The sequence below is a fragment of the Diabrotica undecimpunctata genome, chromosome 10 (genome assembly GCF_040954645.1).
Source record: "Diabrotica undecimpunctata isolate CICGRU chromosome 10, icDiaUnde3, whole genome shotgun sequence".
NCBI classification, from domain to species: domain Eukaryota; kingdom Metazoa; phylum Arthropoda; class Insecta; order Coleoptera; family Chrysomelidae; genus Diabrotica; species Diabrotica undecimpunctata.
This window is the reverse complement of record NC_092812.1, coordinates 44,975,717-44,997,213: the sequence shown is the minus strand read 5'-3', so window position 1 is coordinate 44,997,213 and position 21,497 is coordinate 44,975,717. Positions and strand designations below refer to the sequence as shown.

The window sequence follows — 21,497 nt, the reverse complement described above, 5'->3', positions numbered from 1 at the left end:
ACAACTAGCGTTCCTGGATGTATTAGTAAATCGAAAGGAAGGTCACTTAGGACATAAAGTGTATCGAAAACCTACACACACAGACAGATACCTAAACAGGAACTCAAATCATCATCCTAGCCAAAAACAAGGTATCATCAAAACTTTGGCAGAGAGGGCGAAGAGAATTTGTGAACCACAACATCTCCAAAGTGAACTTCTTTATATTGAAAAAGCGCTCACCTCTAATGGGTACACCAGAAGAGAAATACACAAGGCGATGAACAACGTATCTAGAAGAAGGGACGAAGAAACAGAATGTAAAGGGAAAGCGTTCTTGCCCTATATATCGGGGGTAACGGACAGAATTGGGCGAATACTCAAGAAAGCCAACATAAAGACCATCTTCAGACCTACAAAGAAGATCAAGGATTGTTTAAGATCGGTAAAAGACAAACGCGACCCATTAGCAACGGCCGGAGTATACCGAATACCATGCACATGTGGAATGGTATATGTGGGAACCACAAAAAGACACACCAACACCAGGATAAATGAACATAAAAGCCATTGTCGTTTAGGACATATCGACAAATCTGCCGTTGCCGAACACGCTTTGGGAAGCGGAGAACATCGAATACTATTTGAAGAAACACAGATGCTGGACAAAACTTCATAGTACTACCCACGGTTATATCGGGAAGCGGTGGAAATATACAAGCACCCAAACAATTTCAATAGGATAGAAGAAGGACTAAAAATCAACAAAACATGGATACCAGTATTAAAATCCACAAACGCCCTTCCCGCCAAACACGGAGATAGAAAAGCTACTATAAACAACGACACGCCCCCTCAAGCCGAAACCAGTGGAGGGGAGGCGAGTGGGAATTATAAATATTGCCTCCGTAGTACAACGCGTCGTCAGTTTCTGCTTACAAGCGAAGCATCAACATCTCCAGAAGATGCCAACCCCTAGTGTTGGCGAAACGTCGAGAACAAATCTCAACAGAAGACAACGGCCCAACAGCCCGAATAAACAGTTTAATAAGTTAGACGATGGCCGTGAAAGCCTAACGCAATTTTTCAAGGGGAAATTTGTAATTTAAAAAAAGAAAATTTAGAGCTGAAGCACAAAGTAAACTTTTTGGAGAACAAGATTGACAAAATGGATAAGAAGATCAGAAAACAGAATGTTGTAATCAAAGGCCTCGAAGTTAAGGAAGATGAAGAAAGTGAAGATGCTACAAAATTCTTAGAAGATAAGCTGAATTTGAAAATAAAAATAAATGACGTTCAGAAAATCAAGGTAATGAACGGAAAACCACCAATAGCAGTAGTCTAACTGGAGACCCTCAAGGATAAACAACTTAGTATAAGAAATAAAAATAAATTAAGAGGAACGCAATATTTCATTTATATATATATATATAAATAAATATATATATATATATATATATATATAAATAAATATATATATATATATATATATATATATATAAATAAATATATATATATATATATATATATAAATAAATATATATATATATATATATATATATATATATATATATATATATATATATATATATATATATATATATATATATATATATATATGTATATATATATATATATGTATATATATATATATATATATATATATATATGTATATATATATATATATATATATGTATATGTATATATATATGTATATATATATATATATATATATATGTATATATATATATATATGTATATATATATATATATATATTTATATATATATATATATATATATATTTATATATATATATATATATATATATATATATATAACTTCTTACCTTAGAATTAAATAAGGTGTTTAAAAATTAACAGGAAATAAAACAAAAAAAAAACTCAAACATATTATGCATGTAAAAAGTTGAATCAATTTAATGCTTTCTGATAAAAATATTTTTATTTTTTTGCGTTGAATAAACAACGATGACGGTTTTCCGGAACGCAAATTAAGATTCATGCGCGAAACATGGAAACTCTGGAAACATTGAAAAGAAAATTCCGCAAATTTTCGACGGTTCGCTTTGTGATTTGTTTCAGGTCATTGCAAAAGCCAAAAGCACAGGAAATTGCAAACGTTTAAAATCAAATGGTACGTGTATTGGAATCCTCGGTATACACGAGATCAATACATTCTATTTTGTATTTTTCCTTGATGATAGACAGAATTATTTACAAATTTTTAAGTGAAATAAAACAAGGAAATATTGTAAACCCTAAAAAACAATCAATGTGAATTGATGACTTGTTCGAAAAGTTCATTCGTTTTATTTAAACAAGTTGATTCTAAAATTGGACAAAATATTAAACGTAATTAGAAATGATTTCTCCTCACTTTGGCCAAGATAAGATGAAAATTATTAGCGGTATTTTCTATTTAAATGACACTTGGACAAAAGAAAACAATTCCGTTTCAAAATATGGCTAGATAAAAACTTTATCTATTTATGACTATTTAACTATTTGCAATAAAATTTGTATGATTTGAAATACGTGTCTGCAAATTATTCATAGTTTTCCTTTCAGCAGTCGCTAATGTGTTGACTTAGTTTTTAAATATTATAGCATCTCCTTGAATATTTATGTATTTTTTGTTTTATCAGGAAATGTTCTTATTCAAATAACCAATGTTATTTTTATGCTGCATGTAAACTTACATTATCATGACTTAATATATTCGGTTGTTTTTTCTTGATTTTAAGCCATTTATGATAATTAAATTATTGTGTACAATTCAACAATGACGAATTTTTATTCGTTAAGTAGATGATTCAATTACGTTATTTACAACCGTCAATAAATAAAATTTTTATCGTACAGAAAAGAGATTTCTAACATTCCTCATTTAATAGTTGTTTTCTACTTTTATCGTACAAATAGCCAAAATTGTTTGATCTTATCTTAGTACTCAAATAAACAGTTAATATTTGATCCTAACGCGTTTTCTATATGTAAAACAATACAATAAGTTTTATAAAACCTAATACCACATTGTCTCATTTGCAATTATGTTCACTAATTTTTAATGCAGTAGATATTTTTAGATGTCGGTCGATAAAGTGACGTCAATAGTAATACCTGTAAATTTTGCTTTAAACAGTTGCCAATAACTATATGCGTTATCTTCCTTTGCGTACAAATATCTACATTAATTTCTTAAAAAGCTGAAAACAAAAGATTTTAATCGTACACTACCAAAATTATTCGATCTAAATACAACTAGTCGTCAATGCAGCAGAATTTCGTTGAATATTTTGTTCGTTTAAGTACTAGTTATGTATATGTTAGCAATATTTACATTTACTTCCTTTCTAAGCATTGTTAATGACGCATACAATGATATCCATGATGGAATATTCGTCACCAATGTCCATAATATGACGAGACCTCGGCAGATAAAACAGTAGAACCCAAATAAATCACATTCTTATACAACACTTTTGTATTCTCATGGATGATCATACATATTAAAGGGCAGCAGAGATTCAAAGAAAAATAGTACCAAAAGCATTCCCTTTAATAGTAAACTTTTAGAAGAACAAATGTTACTTTGGATGAAGTCAGCACTTCTTCTTCTTCTTCTTCATTTAATGTAGACATGGTTCTGTCTATTTTTCAATGTGCCTTCCAGTAAGTTGTCGTTCCATCGTTTTCGTGGTGTTCCCACTGATCGTCTTTCTATTGGGGAACCGTCTCTTGCCGTCTTTACTACACTATTTGTTGGCATTCTGTTTTTATGATCGTTCAATTCTACTCTTCTATTTCTTACCCAGTTCTTGATGTTCTCCACCTTGCATCTACGTCGTATATCTGTACTTCTAGCTCTGTTCCAAAGTATCTTACCATCAATCAAAGTGTTTTCATCTCTGCTGTTTCTAACATCCTTTTTGTCCTCTTTGTGTCAGGTCTTGTTTCTGTCGCGTATGTGATTATTGGTCTGATGACTCTTTTGTAAATTCTGCCTTTCATTTCTTTTCCGATATTTTTATTTTTCCATATTGTTTCATTCAGGCAGCCTGCGGCTCTGTTTGCTCTATTCACTTGATCTTCCACTTCAGTTTCGAGCTTTCCGTAGCTAGATAATGTGATGCCTAGATATTTAAACTCCATCACTTGTTCTATTATCTAACCTTCCAGCTCCAAATTACATCTTAGTAAATTTGCTGTTGTTACTACACTTTCTGTCTTTTTTATACGTTGTAAATCATCTTCACTTTGAAAGAGTAGTATTGCATCGTCTGCATAGCAGATTATTTTAAGTTGTTTTACTCCCATTTGGTATCCTTTTTTAGATCTTTTTTTTTTATTTTATTCATAATCAAGTTGAACAATAAAGGACTCAGGGAATCTCCATGTCTTATCCCATTGCCAGCTTCAATAAGTTCGGTTAGTTCCTCTTGTACTTTAACTTTTATCGTGTTATTTTGGTAGATATTTTCGATCGTTTTGATTATTCCTAGAGATCTCTTGCATATAATAAGTGAATAACTTCCTTTAATTTGGCCCGTTCAAATGCCTTCTTAAGGTCCACGAAACATAGATATGCCAGTTTGTTATATTCTAATGATTTTCCTTGCACTTGTCTCATTGTAAGAATAGCGTCGGTGCATGATCTTCCCGATCTAAAACCTTGTTGATCTTCTGCTAGTCTTATAATTTCATTAAGTTTATTTGTTATCACTTTGGTTGTTGTTATAATAATGATGGGGTTTGGGTTGAATCTAGGAGGGTAGTTGAATTAGCTTGTTTTGAAATGTGAGCGCATTCTGATTTTTGATGACCAATGGTTTTACATTTGGAGCAACTGTATCCGTCTATGAAGAGAAATACTCGGTACTAAGTATTATCATGACTTATGGTAAAAGAGTCAAGAATAGACATATTTTCCAGGGGTCTAATGAGTGATTGCCTTCTAAAGCTCAGAACATGACTGTACTCACTTTCACACATACCTACTCGAAGAAAAGTCATTTTGGATACAGTGTGAATACCAAGTTTTTGTAATTCTTGTTCAATTATTTCGTTCGGGATTGTAGGACATGCATTAGATATTAGAAGTCTCTGGGCTGGAGAAATTAATCTTCTTACTTCTACACAACATCCAATTATTTCGATATATTTATAAAAATGAAGAAGAGCATCAACAGTGTTTTTTGAAGAGACGTATATGCATATCCTATTGTTAGCAATTCTGGAGACAAAAAGTACATTAATTGGACCCACTAGTGTTCCAACAGCTACGACGTAATCATAGATTTTTGTACCGTCACTGCTGAAAATGACTATTGCTTGTTATTTTATTGGATTTTTAAAATAATTTACGACATCTGAGTAACTGTGTTTAGTGGAGTTGTGTGTAGTATTATTGTTGTATGAAGTCATTTTATTAATTTTTTTGATCAGAAGTTGAGCCTGTGGCCGGTTCAAAAAACTGTATTACTGCGATGTAATTGTGGATTTTGATGCCTTCGATACTGGAGAGAACTACTGCTTGGTACTTTGTTGGGTGCTTGAACGTATTTACTATATTGGAATAAGTATTTGTTGGTGTATTTGGTGTATTTGAAGTAGAAGTAGTCATCTTGTTAATCGAAGTCATTTTTATTTTGTTTTCTGCGTTGCCGCAGGTCCGGTCCTGTCACCGGCCAAAGAACCGGCGTGGATCAGTTCAGAATGGTTTTAAAAAACCAGTTGATACAAATAGTAGGTTGAACTTGATTCGAATTGTATAGGTTATATTTACTATTGTAATATCTTATATAAAGGTTTTTGTTACTCACATCGGGTTGAGTCGATTGGCATCAACACTGCACTATTATTTGTTGATAGTATTTAAGAATATCAAATTTTTGTTCCATATTTTACATTTAAAACTTGAAAAATAACAGAGCGGTTTAAAACATGCCACTGTCAAGGCCGTCTCAGACGTATTTTATAGCTTTATTGCTGTTAGAAAGGAGATTGCTGATCCTTGTAGAACAATTATGGATATTCCTGGTGAGTCTGTTCCAATTAAAGATGTTTATATGTAATAAAAATAATATTTCTAGTTCTGAGAAAAAACATTGTGACAAAAACATTCGTTATCACTTAAGCGATACCGTCCCATTTATTGTTTACGTATAATCTACTGATAAAACGTTGGTAAATTACATCCGATTAGAGTTGGTCATTATTTACATTTAAATAATTTCAAAATAGACAACGCGAAAAGCTCGGGATCATTTGAAAATAGCATTCCTATGAGATTTTTTTGCATAATCACTTTCATGAGATGAAAACCCACTACAAAATACGGTTCAAGAGGTGGCCCAGGCGAAAAGTTGTTCAAATTGTCTTAAAAAATTTTTTTGAACAAATTGTAAAAATCCATATTTGGACAAATTTGTTTGAATTTTTTGGATCATTATAAACAAAATAAGCCTGTTCTAATTTTTCTATAAACTTGATCGTTTTCGAGTTATAAACAATTTAAAACTGAAAAAAGCGCAAAATTACGATTTTCAAGCTCAAAAACACAGTTAAAAAATATTATTTTTGAATTCACCAACGACCTAAATTTAAGTTCATAATTATTAAAAAACACTGTTTTCATTGTTCCTTATTTTGAGGTATCTCATGAAAGTGATTATACAAAAAAAGTTTCACTAGAATATTTTTCCGAACGAATCCGCCTTGTTTAAAAGTAGCATTGCTGAAATTAAATCTATTGGTACAAATAAAGTTATAGTAGTTTTGAAAAACGCTTTATCTGCTAATAATACTGTGTTTTGTATAAAACTTAATGAGGTCGCTGGTTAAATGATAATCGATAAATAATAATAACGAAAAAATAAAATAATTTGTTTGTAAGTAAATTAGCGAAAAATAGCAAATGTTCGTAAATAGATATGTAAAAATAAGAAATAAATAGTATATACTTTCCCAAACATTCTCCCGCGCCAAAAACGAATGTTTTTAAGAAAAGCTGAAAATATAAGTGTAAAGAATAGACATGAAAAGATCGATATACTAATAAAGAACTAAGTAAAAATAAAATATTAGTTGACAAATAAGCGGCGGTCATATTTTGACCACAGAACATTGTTGGATGTCATCTGACCCTGTGCTCAGATTAACAACGCGTACAATGCCCTCAATTAGACAAGAATAGCGTCGAATCAGTAGAATTTTTCGACCGACTAAACTAGAAAGACTGTGTCATACACTATACCGTTGGCCCCTTTTCCTATAAGAATTCCGTGGGGTGCGAAAAGACAAGAAGAAGAATAGTGTCGAAATCTCGGCGTGGTGTCCCATTTTAAGTCTTCAATGACAGCCAGGAAGTAATATTTCGACGAGTTCCACGGAAGGAAAATGACAGTTTGGTGAAAACTGTAATAATTGTGCCAGTGATAAAACACGACTAACACAATCAGAGAGGTGTTGATTAGAAGGCATTTGATGCCGAGTAGAGTGTGGTATCAGTTCTTGTATGTGTTTAATACATTTGCCAATTTGGGGTAGAAAAATTAGCTCAAGAGAGCGCAATCGTCGATATCGGAATCGAAATATCGGAAGATCGGACGAACAACTCTTTGACAAAAGTGACTAGATCAGCCAGCATTATGGCTGCCAGGAGTTCCAATCTTGTCGAGACAGAGCGAGCATGAAAATTGGACTAGACTCGTTGACAAAAGTGACTAGATTTGTCAGCAGTATAGCTGCCAAGATCTCCGATCTTGCAATAGCTGTTCCTGTATAGAAATAGCACCAGAAATGTAACACATACAAGTACAGAGATCCGATGTATCTGTTCAGATGTTTCATCATCCCAGAATACATTGAAGTACCACAACGGTTTTAGAAGACGTTTGACTAGCAAAAAGACATGAAAAATGAATAAAAACAAGAGGATAGCAACAAAAATACGACTGATTTACAAACGAATGGCCCGCTTTGTGAACGGTTTGTCAAAGGGACAAGAAGAATGAGAAAAGAAATCAGTCGTAGGATTCCATTTTAGGCCCAGTACCGTAAAAATGAAAGGTTCCTCTTTGTCAATGAGCAACATGTCAAAATGCCTAAGCCAAAGCCTGAAAATAATTAAAGATGGTTGCTGACGTTGTCGATTTGTCTAGCGAAAAACCATCGAGCTTTAAAAGCTAAGCGAGTGCTCACTGCAGAAGGTGAGTAGATCAAAGAGAATCACTTGTAGCGTGATTCTGACGTAAGTGTGTCGAGATGGCTGCTGGCCCACTGCCTAGCGGAAAACCATCGAGCATTAAAAACTAAGCGTTACTCTTGTAGAGTTTATAAGCAAAATAAAACGAATAAGTACCGTTAGTAGCGATACGTAGTAAACTCTTGGAGAGGTTTAAAAAGTCCGATCTCCAGAGAACCCCTTTTATAGTTCCAAAATTCCTTATTTACTTTAATTTGTCGATACGTTTGCTTTATATCGCAAATAAAACAACAACGAAGATATCGAAAATTAAGCAAAGAACGAGATGCCCTTTTAGGACCAGTATCAAAAGCGTCGATTAGCGACACACCTCGAACGTCATATAGATTGGCGTCGAAGCTAGTACGAATTTTGGATAGAAGAAGCGAAATAAAAATTTGTTTTTTGAAAACTGTGTGAGTTATAAGAAATAATCGATTTAAAATCGGATTCAGAAACCGACATCATATGTTGAGAAGTAACAAAATCTTCCATGAATGCAACATATGTCTCTTTGAGATTTGGAAGTTTCCTGAAGCGATTCTCTAGCATACAAAATGAAGATATGCATAAGAATAAAGAATAAATAGCGAATATAAACAAGAGAAAAAGATAAATAAAGAGGATTGGGTTGTAGAAACGGTGGAATAACAGAAAATCGGCTTGTTAATTTTCGAAAAATCAACAACTGAGAAATATCCTTCACGAGCTTCGTCGGGTTGGGACAAAACTAACAGATGCCTACTCTTTTCGACTTCCCAAAACCCAAAACCCAAAATGACAAATGCCGATATGGATGTTAAGCTCAAGAAACCATCCAACACCTTACCGGGGGCTGCCAGGCATTTACTGCAACTGAATATAAGGAACGGCACGACTCAGTAGGAAAGATCCTTCATCAAGAGATAGCCATCAAACTGGGACTTCTCCAAACAAACCATCTCCCATATTATCAATACAATCCTGAAAGTATACTTGAGAATGATAACTACAAGCTATACTGGGACCGCACTATGCTCACAGACCAAACAGTGGCACATAATAGACCAAATCTCATATTAGTTAATAAACTAAAGAGACAAACAAGACTTATTGATGTGGCGATACACGACGACAATAATCTTCGTGTTAAACAAAACGAAAAGATCGTTAAGTACAGGGATCTGGAAATTCAGATACGAAGACAGTGGAGAATGGAAAGTACCCAGACAATACCTATTATTCTCTCTACTACTGGTGTCATTCCGAAGAACCTCCTAGAAAATATAAGAAAGCTAGGTCTGAATGAACACCTTTACAAGACCATGCAGAAAGCTGTACTTCTCTCAAAGTCCAGATATGTACGAAAATTTTTGGGAGATAATCCAGCATACTAAGTCATCTAGGGCTCGATAACACGGAGAGTTCCACCAGAGCTCAATCCTTTTAATACTATAGGTACCTGGGATGAGTGAATTTTCCCCTTAAAGGGAGTGTGAGGCGTATGGCTAAATCTGGATAATAATAATAACAAGACAAACAACACTAATCGATGTGGCGATACCTAACAACAATAATCTACGTGTTAAGTACAACGAAAAGATCGCCAAGTAAAGAGATTTGGAAATACAAATAAGGAGACAATGGAGAATGGAAAGTACCCAGGCGATACCTATTATTCTTTCTACCACTGGAGTCATCCCGAAGAACCTCCAAGAAAACATAAAAAAGCTAGGTCTAAATGAACATCTACATAAGATCATGCAGAAAGCTGTGCTACTTTCGACGTCCAGATGCGTGCGAAAATTTTTGGGAGATACACCGACGTACTAAGTCACCTAGGACTCGATAACATGGAAAGAGTCCCACCAGAGCTCAATCCTTTTGATACCGTAGGTATCTGGGATGAGTGTATTTTCCCCTTAGAGGGAGTGTGAGCCGTATGGCTAAATCTGGAATAATAATAATAAAGGCCTTTATTCATCACATTATTTACATAAATTAATTATTAATTAAAAAATTAATTTATTCTTCAAACAATTAAAAAAACCAATATTTCCAACTTCTTATGGGACAAATACACACAGATTAGAAATGTACCCTGTCCATTGTGACGTCAGAGCTTAGGTAGTCGATTTATAATATTATAGAAAAGGCTTTTGATACTCTTTTTCTTTTTTCATTATTTTTGTATTTTTAGCGATTTCGATTGTCTAATTTTTGTATATAAGACAAAAATTTCTTTGTTTCAGCTTTTTACCAAATTCGTGTAGAAATTTATACGCAAAGAAAAATAAAGCATTGGCATCTGTTTAATGCAAAATTTGCAGGTATTACTATTGATGTCACTTTAACGACCGTTGAATAACGTTGAAAATAAGACAATGTGATATAAATTTTATAAAACTCATTAGATTATTGTTACCAAGAAAATGCGATCGAATATATAGAGCGCCACTGGTTTATTTGATAATTGAGATAAGAGCAAAACATTTTTGGCTGTTCGTTCGATAAGAAGAAAAAAGCTATTAAATGAGGAATGTTAGAAATCTCTTTTAGTCCAGAGAAATACAAGGTATCTGACTTTTCTCTTTAGTTTTATGGACCTAGATAGCTCAAACCACTACATATCCTACAGTGGATTCAGCGGACTTTTTTAATTATTAACAATTCATGGAAAAAGTGCTGAATTTAAAAAAAATAATACATTTGAAGGTAATTATTTGATAAAACACATTTAAAGCTTTAAAATTGCGATTTTTGAATGTTGATTTACTAATTCGTTGCTTAGAAAATTGTTAACAACCTCAGGATTCTTAATTTTCATTAAATGGTAATAACTATTTTAAAAATGAACCTACAAGTATGATATTGCGTGGATAGATGGGTCTTATAGTGCTTAAAATGTGGTTAATTTTAGTGTGACTTATCTGATAGTTTAAAAGGTATCTATATTGTTTATAAGCAAAAAATTGCAATGTTTTGCAATCTTGAAATGTTTTTTTTTTAATCCTTTTGGTAGAATCCCTCTTGCTTATTCTAGCCGTAGAATCATTGCAAGTTAATTTTTTTGACCTATGTTATTTCAAAAAAGTTGTTTGGGATAAACAAATTTAATAATTTTTAAACTAATTCATAAATTACTCTGAAATTTTGACTATATTTTTAACACTGTAAGACCCAATTTTTCACGCAATATTAAGGTTGTATATTTATTTTTACAGTAGCTATTACCGTGTATTGAATATTAAGAATTCTTAGATTCTTTACATTTTGCTAAATAACAAATTAGTAAATCAACATTCAACAATCGTCATTTTAAAGGTTTAAACGTGTTTTATCAAATGATTACCTCCAAAATAGTTAAAAACGGTTTACTCGTTACTGGTAGACGTAAGTTCTTAAATTGATAGGTACATTTTTGGTCTTAAATTGTTAATAATTTAAAACTCAAAGAACTTGTCAAATATCTGGCCCAGACAAAGTCCCCAACAGGGTACTTTTTTACCTTATTTCTCTGGGCCATTACTGAACGATTAAAAAATGTTTTTTGACAATTATAAAGAACATAACTTAAACATTTACTTAACGAATAAAAAATTCGTCGTCGTTGAATGGTACACAATAATTTGTTTATCATAAATCGCTTAAAATCAGGAAAAAACAACCGGATATATTAAGTCATGATAATGTAAGTTTACACACGGCGTTCAAACAACATTGGTTATTTGAATAAGAAAAACATTTTCTGGTGAAACAAAAAATATGTAAACATCTCAAGGAAATGCTATACTCATAATATTTAAAAAATAAGTCAACACATTGACGACTGCTGAGAGGAAAACTGTGAATAATGTGCAGAAATTTATTTCGAATTATACAAATTTTAATGTAAATAACTACGCATATAGTTCATCCCAAACCCTTCTTTCAGTGCGTCATAGTTGATCGAATTCTCTCTAACACATTAAGCTAGAAGTGACAGAAAAAAATGTGAGACTGTGATTATTATACATAGAACTTAGAAAAGTATTTATCGTAAAGCTAATTCTACTTACGGATGTATAATTGGTTGGAGTTTAGAATACGCTAAATAAATATCCAATCAATGATGCGCATAAATATAATTTGACGCAGATTGTCTCGATCGTGACAGTACTTTCACAATGTCAACTAATAAAATGATTACTGTCATTCCAGGTTAGTATTATCAGACATTTTACAGTGAAAATTTAATTTTGTATTTATTGTAATAAAAATATTTTAAATATTCCGAGATATATCGAGAAAGAACAAAGACTAATATTAAAATTAATAAATTATTTTCAATTAGAAAAAGAGAGATTGCGATCCTGCAACTGTCAAATTTAACTAAAATGTCATGCAATAATTCTCGACATTCTTAAAATCCTATATGACGTCAAAATTAGTGACGCACTGAAAGAAGGGTTTGGGACAGACTGTAAATAGATTGTTTTTATCAAGTCATATTTTGAAACAATGTTTCGTTTATCAGGTTTCTGTTCTAAAGTTTTGATAGTTCTTAAATATTGCATTCACCAGCAAATAATTTCTTCGGTATTGTTTGTTCAATATGGGTTTCTCACTTTGATTTTGACAGCGAAAACCGATTTCCTTTAAGTAATTTTCAAAGCTTATCTCGGTCAAAGTGAGGAAAATTATCATCACTAATTACGTCCAATTTTGGAATCTTCTTGTTTAAATAGAACGAATGAACTTTTCTTCGAAACACCTTTCTGTGAACTGATTGTTTTCCTTCATGTTTTTTTGGCTGAGCAATATTTCCTTATTTTATTTCATTTAAAAAATTGTATATAGTTCTTTCGAGACCTGTCATACTGAGCACATAGTCACTATATTTTTAACATTTAAAACAAGAGTTTTTTCACTCGGAGAATAGACGCCTTTTTTAAGTTAGGCTGATGCAAATTGAAAAGTTGATGCCACTTTAACACAGGAACTGCTAAATTGTTACAGATAAATTGACAATACTTCCCAATGTTTCTACCTACCCTTATCATAAATTTAGTATGTAATCCATTTCAATTTGAAAATAAATTATTCTAATGACAACCTTAATGGTTTTCCTTTAAATACAGGTAATTAATTTTCTATAGAGAGATACGATCAGAAATTAGACAAGTGCTTTTTTACTATAATCGGTTTTAACGAGAAAGTAAAAATTAGAAATAAAAACGAAGTTATAGCTGAATACACCAGCTAAAACTGCTTGGTATACAACACCACGCGCCCCACTTCACCTATGAACATGCAACTCGACAGTTGATTTCTAAAATTTATAAAGCCAGCACGAGTTTTATATTATTGAAATTTATTGTTTTGAAAATCCTAACAAATGTCTGGATTTGATGGTTATTTAAAAGGCAGTAGAAGTAAAGGGACGCATTAAAGTAAGCATAATATGAAAAGAAAATTCAAAGGAGAATCACAGCACGAAGAGATGGAACTAAAGAGAGGGAGAGGTAGAGAAAAATGTTAATATTTAAAGGTCTGTGGATTACGCTTACAAGCTAATAAAAATTTAAATGGCATATCAAAGATTTTCTAGTGCAGTACTATTTTTAAATAATTTAATATCTTTGACATTTAGCCATACAATATACAGTGTGATCACTATTTTTAAATACAAAATTTTCTCGATAAGAAACGGTAAATGTATTTGTCAAATTATTTATTCAAATAAATAGTATCCACTTCTATCACCAAAAGTTATAATATTATTGTAGTTGCATTTTTTGTAACAAATTTTTGTATTTTAAATATAAATTTTTCAACTGAAAATTTTTGTAGATATGCCATTTGTATTGGTCAAATGCCTTAGAAACTGTTTACTAGCTACAAAAGTGTATAATCAGAGATATCCGCAGAGAACACATCCTACAAAAAATCTTTGAAAAACTGTTGCGGATTTGTTTCTTCGGAAAATGTGCAATATTTAAACTCATTAATACCAGAAAGGATTTTACCGAATGAAAATGAATTTCGAGTTATGATACATGTAATAGAGAACCCACAAATTGGTAGGCACCAATTGAGCCATAATACGAGTGTGTTAATTGTAACGACAGTTCCCAGAATTATAAAGAAAAACAAATGTCACCATTTAAAATTTAAAAGTTGCATCACGAATTAAATGAAAATTATATTAAAAAAAGAATGAATTTTTATATGCGCAGGAAGAAATGTTAAGTTGAAATGTAATTTTTTTACTAATCGACATTTTACGGCAATGTGTTCTTTAATAGACATAATTATCATTATCACTCCGATAAAAATCTTCAACTATTTTGAGTTACGTCTCAGAACAGGTGGTCGTTGAATGTTTGGGGAGGCATTATTGAATCATATGTTATTGGAGCTTACTTCTTCAAAGTGTGTATACGTAAAAAATACTTAAGAACATGGATAACATCAAACGTAGATAAAACCAAAGAAATTAAGACAGGTATTCAAATAGCATGTGCATCATTCATTACGCTTAAAAAGTTTCTTTGTTTTCACGATACTAGGTTAGAGCTACGCCTAAGAATTTTTCGGTGTTACGTGTTCTTTACTCTTCTTTATGGCTTGGAAATGTAGACACTAAAACAAGCGCATATAAATAATTGACTGCCTTTGAATTTAGGTGTTAGAGAAGAATACTACGAATATTATAGATTCAAAGAATGTCAAACGTAGAAGTAACTCCTCCTCCTCATTCCTTGAACCCTTGTCAGGGGGTGGTGACAATCAAAATATTATCGGCTTGCTGCTTCCATTGGCCGCGATCCTGTGCCATATGGACGGCTTCATGTAAGGATTTTCCCACCAGAGTTTTTATTTGGTCTACCCATCGTGTTGGAGATATTTCTCTTGGTCTTCGGCCTTCTACCTTACATTCTACTACCAAGTTCCATGGTCCCCGTTCTTCTAGCTATGTGGCCGAAGTAAATTAGGTATGCTCGTTTTACTTTTTTTAATAGTCTGTCTTTTATATACACCCACATTTCGAAGGCTTCGATCTTATTCTTATCGATTTTTTTGAGTGTCCATGTTTTAGCTGCGTGTGTAGCAATGGGAAAAATAAGGGCATTGATCAACTTGAGCTTAGTATTCCTTGTTATTATTCGGTCTTTCTATAGTTTAGCTGTTGTGGTTTAGGCCATTGCTAGTCTACGCTTGATTTCTGAGGAGCAATCGCCATTGTTGGTTATCAGGAACCCCAAGTATACAAATCTGTCTTCCACGTTGAAATGCGCCACTTGATGTAGGTGTGGGATTTTTATTTTCTGTCTACGATCAATATGTTTGTTTTTCCGTTGATAAGAAGTCCGAATTCTTTATCCGGAAGGACAGAAAATGAAGCGGAAATAATATTAACTATCAAAACACGAAAATTTGAGTAGTTAAAAAATGTGATAAGAGAGCAAAAATGTTTCATTCTATTTCAACTTATTATGCAGGGAAAAATTCGAGAAAAGCGAAATATGGGAAGACAAAGAATATTCTGGTCTAAAAACTTGAGAAAATGGTTTGAATGTAGTAGTGCAGAAGATGAAACTAAAAGAAGAAGATGTGTGCTAAATAATAACTACAACGGAGTCGGATACAGTGGTACTATGGAATGAGATCTCTCCCAAGATCTCCAGGGCTAACTTTATTGAACTATTTTTTTTGGGTTAAAAAATTGGGTTATCAAAAATATATACGACAAACCTTAAACACGGGAAATATGACAATTAATATATATATATATATATATATATATATATATATATATATATATATATATATATATATATATATATATATAAATATGACAATTAATATACAAAATGCATGTAATGTATACTTTGTCAGCGTTGGAACTGAAAATCTACAAGACATTTGACAGTTCTTTAACAACCGTATACGACGACGGTACCTTGAACATAATCGGCAACATTTTGAACATTTATTTAGATTAAGATAGACAATGTATTATTTTTTAATATAGATTATCGGTTAGGTAAATATTATTTTGTAACATGGTAAGATATTAAATTCAACTAATTTTTACTATCATACCTACGTTTTATTTATTCTTTGATAATATTTTGATTTATATTTAAAAAATTAGATTGTAATCTTCCTATTTTTTATTTGTTTTTTATGAGCATGTACACAAAATTTATCAATAAAACATCTGCAAAAATATAAAATCTATAGTTCTTCTCTGCTGGGTATGTACAAGCATATACTGATAGAAAGGTTTTAATATTTTCTACAAAATACAATACTTATATAAGGGGGTTTGATTAAAAAAAAAATGAGATAATCTTGTATTAAAGAATAGTGATTACACTGTATATTGTATGGCTAGATGTCAAAGATATTTAACATAAATCTAAAATTAAATCTTTAAACTATATTTAGAACAGAGTAAACTTAATACAAATTCATGGCATAGAACATATGCAGTACAATTCCCACTTCAACCCACAAGGTTGAACAAAATGTGCTCTACTGTTTCTTCCTCTAGTTGACACAATCTGCATAGACCATCGAGTGCCAATCCCATCAGCTACAACTGCATATTAGCTTACATACAGCTGACCTATTAACATACCTACTATGGCTTTGACTGTTTTCATGTTTTTGTTGCATAGACCATCGAGTGCCAATCCCATCAGCTACAACTGCATATTAGCTTACATACAGCTGTCCTATTAACATACCTACTATGGCTTTGACTGTTTCCCTGTCTTTGTTCCGGTGAATTCCTCTACCATTCCGGAGATTTGTATGCTAACCACTTTCTTGTAACCGTTCTTGTTAATGCCTTTGCAACCCTCGTGCCCTGGTACCCAGACTACCGTAACCTTGCTATGGTCTCCTAGTTTATTTAGGGTACCCACAAAATCCCATACTAGCTTAGAATTCACTTCTTCAGAATTGAGTACCTTAAGCGATGCCTTGCTATCTGTGAAGATGGCAATTGAACGGTGCGTTCTTTTCTGCTTTTCTATTTCTTCCATTTAGTAACGGATTGCCGTTATTTCCACCTAGAAAATTGTGATATTCTTAGATAAACTTATCAAGAAATGTACCAGGTAGCTTCTACTTGTATGAGTACACCTTTCTTCCAGACTTCCCTGCCTGGTATATTCTGTATCTGTAGAGTACAGAGGGCGAGTTAAGTTCCACAGCACTTTTGACCCATTGTGCATCCTCCCAGGGAGCTGTTGTCCTTAGTTCATTGTCCATCCTGCTATTTCTAGGAAGGTGGAAAAGTCACCAGGAGACATCCTTTTGCCACAGATTTTTAAATTATTTATGTTATGTTTATCAATTAAAAACTTGATTGTACTAAATTTATATTATATATCCGGATGCATATAAGTGATCTGGATGCATAAGCCCACATCTCTCTTATGTGGGGAGATGTGGGCCAGGACTCGCCGAACGTGAACTAACGTATTAACGATAACGCAGTCACATAGGACATGCTAAACAGTTTCGTCTTCTTGTTCATACTTCCTGCATAGACGTGTGTCTACTAGCCCCAGTGTATGGAGATGATTGCATAGTTAACAATGATCAGTTAAAAAACCAACTGTCAAGCGTAGGTTTTTCCTGGTCATTCACAAGTACTTCTTTGATGCTGACTTTTCAAAATTACTTGGTGTTAACCTGGCAAGTCTAAATCCTTGCTTTTCTTCCCATCTTTTCACGGTTTGGATATGGGAGTGACATTTGACAATTTCCGCGATTGTTGTAGTTGACCAACCAACAGGATCTTCATGTCCTAAGAGTTTTAGCAATTGCCTTTATTCCTATTGTATCCTTTAACCCACCTCAGTATGATAGTATTACGATCCGAAGCTTGAGTTAGTGACTCGTGATACTCCATTACTAACCCTGATGTGACACGTGGTCTATTCAAGGTTAATAGCGCTTGTCTGGCACCTGGTATATAAATTTTGAATTTATTGTCAAAGCTATATCTTGTAGTTGTTGCATCGATGGGCTGCCTCATTACATCTGCTTTTAGCTCGCCCCTCCGTAGCTTTCGATTGACTCATGTGTTGGTGACTATGTATTAATCTGTACATCACAGATCTAACTTTGCCCTGTATAAAGATATGAAGTGATAGCAGGACTTCCAATGCTTCTGTAGGAGTTGTTTTTATGGCCCCGTAATACACATACATGCTAGCCTTTGCATATTACTTCGCAGACTAATTGTTCCCACTTGCTGCGTCTTAAACCATCACGTCACAGACCCATAGATAATTAGCATTGGTCTAATGACCCTTGTGTAAGTTGTGTATAACCTAAGGGTAATTTTAGGTTTGAACCCCCAATGTTTACCACACATCCTTATGTGTATTCGTATACGAGTATTCCATGTAGGTCTATGATCCAAATAGTTAAAAGTTTTTTGGCACTTACTGATACTTTGTTTTTTTGTCAAATGGAACCTCAGTTCCACCCAAAGGTGATGATTTTAAAACTTGTAATGCTATCTTTTTTGTAAAGTTAATCATTTGTGTTTTTGAGCATTGATTGTCAAGTCTCTTTTGTTTACACCAGTTATTAACTATATTTAGAGCTACTTGTATTCTCTCAGATACAACCTGGGCGAATTTGCGTATCCTATACAGTAAAAATCTTTTGTGGACAGATTTTAAAGAAGTTCATCTACCAGGGTTGACCAAAGTAGAGGTGACAGAACTCCTCCTTGTGGACAGCCTCCATCTGCGCTTGCTTTAATGGTTGCTTTACTCAAAGTGGATATTACTGTCCTATTCTCCAGGGATGCCCTTATTCATCTGCATATTATTACAGGTGTGCCCCGTCTACTCTTTTATCATCCAATGCTGAGTCAGTAGATTTACCAGGTTGGTATGCGTATTGACGATTGCTTAGAGTCTTAGAGGATTATCTTTTACCACTTCGTCTTTTATGTACCTATCCAGAAGTCTTTCCAGCGTTATTAACCTGTTGCCATATTCCCGGTACAACCCCCTTATGCTAAACTGGCTTTGAGGATGTTGTATATGTGTGGTATTAATACCTCTATCACATCTGACCATCTGTCTCTGGAGATTTATATGGCTGAAATTTATTTATAGCCCATTTAATTCTGCTTGGTGTTGTTATTTCTGTGGCTATTTTCCAATCTAAAGAACTTGGCCTAGTCGGCCTTTGGTCTATGTTGGTTCAGAATATATTCAGTCTGTATCATTCAGAATTGTTAAAGCCAGAAAGTTCGTGTTTCTGAGTTATCTAAGATTTACATCTTTTAAGATTTACATCTTTGGTCTCCGTAAATTTGCCATTAGCTTTCTTTAGAAAACCTACTTCTATAACGGTAGAACTATCCTTTGCCAGAACTTTATGAAATCGAGAGCTGGTCGGGATATCTGTAATCTTGCAATGTCTCTCCATAAATTCCTTTTGGCTTAACGAATTTCTTTATTGTATAGTGTTAGCATATCCCTATAGGCATGCTATCCGTCTTAGATACGTTTGGCTTTGTTAAATAGGATTCGGGCATCTGCCCTTAGCTTCTTCAAGCCGTTGTTCCACCAAGCTGTGGAGCTTTTGATTCATTTTTGTAGATGGTTATTGGATTTTGTAAAAATTATTTCACATTTTGTAAAAAATATTATGTTTACTGATAAGTGAACATTTCCCCAGACAAGGATCATAAATGCTAATAACTCGTGAATGGAGTTATAAAAATTAAAACTAAATTAAAGAGTTAAAATATATCACAAAGATGATGGTCAGTTAATATTTGGACTAGATTCTTAAATAATGTAATCGGTCCAAACATTCTACCTAACCACTTGCGTTATATTTTCATTTTCTTAAATGACAATTTGACCTGTTATTGCTTGATCATGTTGTATTAGCTACTAGATTTAATTTGTTGGTGCTAACAAGATGGTGCTTCTGCACATTACTTTATCAAATTAAAAAAATTCCCCGGACGCTGGATTTGAAGAGAAGGACCTGTTTTATGGCTTCCTAGATCTGCAAATCTAAATCCTTTAGATTTTTTTACTGAGGATTCTGATACTGGGTGATATTTATAAACGAGAACATGCTACAAAAATGGAAGTTAAGAGAAAAATCCACAATACGATAATAGTGCCAATAATAACGTACGCAAGTGAAAACTGGACAATTCAGAAAAAACATTATTCAAAAATAACAAAAAAAAAAATAAAATAACAAAATAAAATAAAAAATTGAAAAAAATGTGCGAAAAAACAAAATGGTACAGGATCAGAAATGAAGATATCAGACAAATGATTAAACAGGAACGTATTGCTGAGTGCATTAAACAGAAGCAACTATTCTGGTTCGGACATATTAATAGAATGAAACCAGAAAGAATTGCACGGCAAATATTAGAATTGGGAAATAGAAGGAAAAGGAGAGAGGGAAGACCCAGAAAGAAATGGATAGATTAGATCATATAAATAGGGAGGAATAAAGGAAAAAGTATAGAACAATTAAAGGCGAAGGCCAAAAATAGAAATGCATGGAAAAAATGGGTAAAGGAAGAACCGGAATCCCAATCTGATGCCTGAGAGGGAAAAGGATATGAGAAGAAGAAGAAGTTGTCTAACAATTATTTGTTTTTAATAAAGTTTAAAGATAATTTACTAAAGTTTTGAAATTAGCATGTCTAATTTTTTTCTGAAGATGGCTCACAAATAAAATTTATCAAAAATTATTGTATTATTGATTAAGTATAGCCAACAGTTTTAATGCAGTTTTAATATGGTTAATAGTTCCCTCGCAACCTCTTCTATATCCACTTATGTTGTGCACTGGGTATACACATATGTTATAATAATTAATCCATAGATATTTAATTACATCCTCCATCTACGGCACTGTTTCTCTTAAATATTTTATTCAATGAACATTTTAATCCTTATGTAATTAAGAATTTATCTTGAATTTAAGTACCAGTCTTAAGTTTTAAATGTTGACAACTAATAAAAAATCAGTCAGTTTAACTTTTATAAAATGTTTGCAGTTAACCCGAAATAAAACCGATATTCTTCGGTGTAGTGTTAGGAAATTAAGCTAATCCTAGAGTGATATTGATAAATCGAAGAGTTACGTGCTTTCTCCTGAATATTTCAAACGAGCATGTGCTGTAAGTTTATGTATTTGATTATTTCATGTGATATTATTAGCTATTTACTATGAACTATAAAAAATAGATCGGCACAAAGTGCAAAC

The 21,497-nt window shown here is 32.8% G+C and overlaps 1 protein-coding gene across 3 annotated transcripts in view; it reads left to right on the top strand.

Moving 5' to 3' along the window:
* The window catches only part of LOC140451891 (galactosylgalactosylxylosylprotein 3-beta-glucuronosyltransferase P-like), a 78,456-nt gene that overhangs the window by 11,823 nt on the left and 45,136 nt on the right, over nucleotides 1-21,497 (top strand). The window contains exon 1 of one of the 3 annotated variants that reach the window (XM_072545837.1): nucleotides 21,241-21,411. The exons of the other annotated variants lie outside the window; for them this stretch is intronic. The gene's annotated coding sequence lies outside the window, so the exon portion shown is untranslated. Of the gene's footprint in view, nucleotides 1-21,240; nucleotides 21,412-21,497 lie in introns of those variants that run through there. 3 annotated transcript variants of the gene reach the window in all.